Source organism: Oncorhynchus mykiss, chromosome 15, assembly GCF_057628025.1.
Source record: "Oncorhynchus mykiss isolate SJ-2025 chromosome 15, ASM5762802v1, whole genome shotgun sequence".
Lineage (NCBI taxonomy): Eukaryota > Metazoa > Chordata > Actinopteri > Salmoniformes > Salmonidae > Oncorhynchus > Oncorhynchus mykiss.
In genome coordinates this window covers 5,186,452-5,192,966 of record NC_143036.1, presented here as the reverse complement: position 1 = coordinate 5,192,966, position 6,515 = coordinate 5,186,452, and positions in this window count along the sequence as shown.

The window sequence follows — 6,515 nt, the reverse complement described above, 5'->3', positions numbered from 1 at the left end:
AAATCCATGATTATCGAAAACTTCAACAAGCATTTCTCAACGGCTGGCCATGCCTTCCGCCTGGCTACTCCAACCTCGTCCAACAGCTCCCCCCCCCCCCGCAGCTACTCGCCCAAGCCTCTCCAGGTTCTCCTTTACCCAAATCCAGATAGCAGATGTTCTGAAAGAGCTGCAAAACCTGGACCCGTACAAATCAGCTGGGCTTGACAATCTGGACCCTCTATTCCTGAAACTATCCGCCGCCATTGTCGCAACCCCTGTAACCAGCCTGTTCAACCTCTCTTTCATATCGTCTGAGATCCCCAAGGATTGGAAAGCTGCCGCAGTCATCCCCCTCTTCAAAGGGGGCGACACCCTGGACCCAAACTGTTACAGACCAATATCCATCCTGCCCTGCCTATCTAAGGTCTTCGAAAGCCAAGTCAACAAACAGATCACTGACCATCTTGAATCCCACCGTACCTTCTCCGCTGTGCAATCTGGTTTCCGAGCCGGTCACGGATGTACCTCAGCCACGCTCAAGGTACTAAACGATATCATAACCGCCATCGATAAAAGACAGTACTGTGCAGCCGTCTTCATAGACCTTGCCAAGGCTTTCGACTCTGTCAATCACCGTATTCTTATCGGCAGACTCAGTAGCCTCGGTTTTTCGGATGACTGCCTTGCCTGGTTCACCAATTACTTTGCAGACAGAGTTCAGTGTGTCAAATCGGAGGGCATGCTGTCCGGTCCTCTGGCAGTCTCTATGGGGGTGCCACAGGGTTCAATTCTCGGGCCGACTCTTTTCTCTGTATATATCAATGATGTTTCTCATGCTGCGGGCGATTCCCTGATCCACCTCTACGCAGACGACACCATTCTATATACTTCCGGCCCGTCCTTGGACACTGTGCTATCTAACCTCCAAACGAGCTTCAATGCCATACAGCACTCCTTCCGTGGCCTCCAACTGCTCTTAAACGCTAGTAAAACCAAATGCATGCTTTTCAACCGTTCGCTGCCTGCACCCGCACGCCTGACCAGCATCACCACCCTGGATGGTTCCGACCTTGAATATGTGGACATCTATAAGTACCTAGGTGTCTGGCTAGACTCTAAACTCTCCTTCCAGACCCATATCAAACATCTCCAATCGAAAATCAAATCAAGAGTCGGCTTTCTATTCCGCAACAAAGCCTCCTTCACTCACGCCGCCAAACTTACCCTAGTAAAACTGACTATCCTACCGATCCTCGACTTCGGCGACGTCATCTACAAAATTGCTTCCAACACTCTACTCAGCAAACTGGATGCAGTTTATCACAGTGCCATCCGTTTTGTCACTAAAGCACCTTATACCACCCACCACTGCGACTTGTATGCTCTAGTCGGCTGGCCCTCGCTACATATTCGTCGCCAGACCCACTGGCTCCAGGTCATCTACAAGTCCATGCTAGGTAAAGCTCCGCCTTATCTCAGTTCACTGGTTACGATGGCAACACCCATCCGTAGCACGCGCTCCAGCAGGTGTATCTCACTGATCATCCCTAAAGCCAACACCTCATTTGGCCGCCTTTCGTTCCAGTTCTCTGCTGCCTGTGATTGGAACGAATTGCAAAAATCGCTGAAGTTGGAGACTTTTATCTCCCTCACCAACTTCAAACATCTGCTATCTGAGCAGCTAACCGATCGCTGCAGCTGTACATAGTCTATTGGTAAATAGCCCACCCATTTTCACCTACCTCATCCCCATACTGTTTTTATTTATTTATTTTTCTGCTCTTTTGCACACCAATATCTCTACCTGTACATAACCTTCTGATCATTTATCACTCCAGTGTTAATCTGCATAATTGTAATTATTTGCCTACCTTCTCATGCCTTTTGCACACAATGTATATATAGACTTTCCTTTTTTCTACTGTGTTATTGACTTGTTAATTGTTTACTCCATGTGTAACTCTGTGTTGTCTGTTCACACTGCTATGCCTTATCTTGGCCAGGTCGCAGTTGCAAATGAGAACTTGTTCTCAACTAGCCTACCTGGTTAAATAAAGGTGAAATAAAAAATAAAAAATAAAAAAATAAAAAATTAAGCCTGTACATGTAGTCATTAAGCCTGTAGTCATTAAGCCTGTAGTCATTAAGCCTGTACATGTAGTCATTAAGCCTGTACATGTGGTCATTAAGCCTGTACATGTAGTCATTAAGCCTGTAGTCATTAAGCCTGTACATGTAGTCATTACGACTGTAGTCATTAAGCCTGTACATGTAGTCATTAACTTAAGCCTGTACATGTAGTCATTAAGCCTGTACATGTAGTCATTAAGCCTGTACATGTAGTCATTAAGCCTGTACATGTAGTCATTAAGCCTGTACATGTAGTCATTAAGCCTGTACATGTGGTCACACTGCCCTTTCCCACCTGGACAAAAGGAACACCTATGTGAGAATGCTGTTCATTGACTACAGCTCAGCATTCAACACCATAGTACCCTCAAAGCTCATCACTAAGTTAAGGACCCTAGGACTAAACACCTCCCTCTACAAATGGATCCTGGACTTGCTGACGGGCCGCCCCCAGGTGGTAAGGGTAGGTAACAACAAATCCGCCATGCTGATCCTCAATACGGGGGACCCTCAGGGGTGCGTGCTAAGCCCCCTCCTGTACTCCCTGTTCACTCGTGACTGCATGGCCAGGCACGACTGCAACACCATCATTAAGTTTGCTGATGACACAACAGTGGTAGGCCTGATCACTGACAAGGATGAGACAGCATATAAGGAGGAGGTCAGAGACCTGACCGTGTGATGCCAGGACAACAACCTCTCCCTCAATGTGATCAAGACAAAGGAGATGATTGTGGACTACAGGAAAAGGAGGACCGAGCACACACCCATTCTCATCAATGGGGCTGTCGTGGAGCAGGTTGAGAGCTTCAAGTTCCTTGGCGTCCACATCAACAAACTATCATGGTCCAAACACACCAAGACAGTCGTGAAGAGGGCACGACAAAACCTATTCCCCCTCAGGAGACTGAAAAGATTTGTCATGGTCCTCAGATCCTCAAAAGGTTCTACAGCTGCACCATCGAGAGCATCATGACGGGTTGCGTCACTGCCTGGTATGGCAACTGCTCGGCCTCCGAATGCAAGGCACTATAGAGGGTAGTGCGTACGGCCCAGTACATCACCGGGGCCAAGCTTCCTGCCATCCAGGACCTCTACACCAGGCAGTGTTTGAGGAAGGCCCTAAAAGTTGTCAAAGACTCCAGCCACCCTAGTCAAAGACTGTTCTCTCTGCTACCACACGGCAATGCCAAGTTTTATTGACTGGGTCTTCTGATCTGTTCTGGACTCAGGTGTTTACATAACCTACTGTTAGTGGTGTTGACTGGGTCTTCTGGTCTGTTCTGGACTCAGGTGTTTACATAACCTACTGTTAGTGGTATTGACTGAGTCTTCTGGTTTGTTCTGGACTCAGGTGTTTACATAACCTACTCTTAGTGGTGTTGACTGGGTCTTCTGATCTGTTCTGGACTCAGGTGTTTACATAACCTACTGTTAGTGGTATTGACTGGGTCTTCTGGTCTGTTCTGGACTCAGGTGTTTACATAACCTACTGTTAGTGGTGTTGACTGGGTCTTCTGGTTTGTTCTGGACTCAGGTGTTTATATAACCTACTGTTAGTGGTGTTGACTGGGTCTTCTGGTCTGTTCTGGACGCAGGTGTTTACATAACCTACTGTTAGTGGTGTTGTTCTATCCCCTGGATTCCTCTTAAAGGTAAACTCAGCAATATGACCTACATGCAGAAAGTAAACCGCATTGGGGGGGTCAATTTCCGCAACAACTAAGAGAGTTGAAGCACGAGGCTCAACTTCTCCGCTGTTTTGGTGTCCTGGCTTCCACGCGTGAAGGGAACCCATGCACCTGTACAGATTTGTGGCTGTGTTAAGAGCGGACGGTTGCATATCGCTCATCTTAATATCTGCGGTGCTGCTCTTCACTTAGCTGAGTCTAACTGTAAAGCTATGTTTAAGCCAGACCATTAGTCACTCACGGTTACAGAAGGAATTGTACTTTACGCTTCTGGGTCTTTGTATTTCCAGAGTTGTCACTGAGTGTGACTAAGGCTGGGATTCAATCCGATTTAAGGTCATTTTCCAATTTAGCTGACATATGCACAGTTTACCATGAATTCGATCTCCACAAACGCGAGAATCTTGCCTTTAAAAGCTGCATTGTCTACAACCAGCGATCGGATTGAATCCCGGGCTTTTGTTAGCATGCTGCTTCAATGCAAATGAGTATTGTTGAGGAAATTGCTGTTGTGATTGTGTTATTACTACCAGTAACCAGCAGAGGGAGCTGTTTATCCTGCTGAGGACAAGCACAGCTTGAAAACTTGTACAGTAGATTACCATTTTTGCAAAACCATGTATAACCTCTAGTTAACTAATCAATCATAGCTTCTAATCATAGCTTCTAACTGTCAATAACTAAAACACACAAAGCTTAAAACCATCAAACTAAATGTTTGATAAAAATGAGAAGAAAAAAAAACATTGTTAAATGTCTTGCATCATTTTTTAAAATTTCTTTTAAATAGTGTGTTTTATTTCTGCAATATTAAGAGTGACAATAGAAAAGCAGCATTGTGTATAGTAAATTAGTTCAATCTATCATTGTGGAATGTCATGCGGTTGTCTGTACATAGAAAAGTTACTCAAATGTTCTTACAACAATAGTTTTAACAAACTGATTTCATTAAATAAAGATGCATAACTTTGATTGTGTGTTGTTTTGGTGTGGATATGACTTGTGTCCAAAATGCCACCCTATTCCCTACTGTTGACCAGAGCCCTATAGATTACCAGTCACCCTATTCCCTACTGTTGACCAGAGCCCTATGGAGTACCAGTCACCCTATTCCCTACTGTTGACCAGAGCCCTATAGACTACCAGTCACCCTATTCCCTACTGTTGACCAGAGCCCTATAGACTACCAGTCACCCTATTCCCTACTGTTGACCAGAGCCCTATAGATTACCAGTCACCCTATTCCCTACTGTTGACCAGAGAGCCCTATATATTACCAGTCACCCTATTCCCTACTGTTGACCAGAGCCCTATATATTACCAGTCACCCTATCCAGAGCCCTATATATTACCAGTCACCCTATTCCCTACTGTTGACCAGAGCCCTATAGATTACCAGTCACCCTATCGAGAGCCCTTTAGATTAACAGTCACCCTATTCCCTACTGTTGACCAGAGCCCTATGGAGTACCAGTCACCCTATTCCCTACTGTTGACCAGAGCCCTATAGATTACCAGTCACCCTATCGAGAGCCCTTTAGATTACCAGTCACCCTATTCCCTACTGTTGACCAAAGCCCTATAGACTACCAGTCACCCTATTCCCTACTGTTGACCAGAGCCCTATAGACTACCAGTCACCCTATTCCCTACTGTTGACCAAAGCCCTATAGACTACCAGTCACCCTATTCCCTACTGTTGACCAGAGCCATATAGACTACCAGTCACCCTATTCCCTACTGTTGACCAGAGCCCTATAGACTACCAGTCACCCTATTCCCTACTGTTGACCAGAGCCCTATAGACTACCAGTCACCCTATTCCCTACTGTTGACCAGAGCCCTATGGAGTACCAGTCACCCTATTCCCTACTGTTGACCAGAGCCCTATGGAGTACCAGTCACCCTATTCCCTACTGTTGACCAGAGCCCTATAGAGTACCAGTCACCCTATTCCCTACTGTTGACCAGAGCCCTATGGAGTACCAGTCACCCTATTCTCTACTGTTGACCAGAGACCTATGGAGTACCAGTCACCCTATTCTCTACTGTTGACCAGAGACCTATGGAGTACCAGTCACCCTATTCTCTACTGTTGACCAGAGACCTATGGAGTACCAGTCACCCTATTCTCTACTGTTGACCAGAGCCCTATAGATTACCAGTCACCCTATTCCCTACTGTTGACCAGAGCCCTATGGAGTACCAGTCACCCTATTCCCTACTGTTGACCAGAGACCTATGGAGTACCAGTCACCCTATTCCCTACTGTTGACCAGAGCCCTATAGACTACCAGTCACCCTATCCAGAGCCCTATATATTACCAGTCACCCTATTCCCTACTGTTGACCAGAGCCCTATAGATTACCAGTCACCCTATTCCCTACTGTTGACCACAGCCCTATATATTACCAGTCACCCTATTCCCTACTGTTGACCACAGCCCTATAGATTACCAGTCACCCTATTCCCTACTGTTGACCAAAGCCCTATAGACTACCAGTCACCCTATTCCCTACTGTTGACCAGAGCCCTATAGACTACCAGTCACCCTATTCCCTACTGTTGACCAAAGCCCTATAGACTACCAGTCACCCTATTCCCTACTGTTGACCAGAGCCATATAGACTACCAGTCACCCTATTCCCTACTGTTGACCAGAGCCCTATAGATTACCAGTCACCCTATTCCCTACTGTTGACCACAGCCCT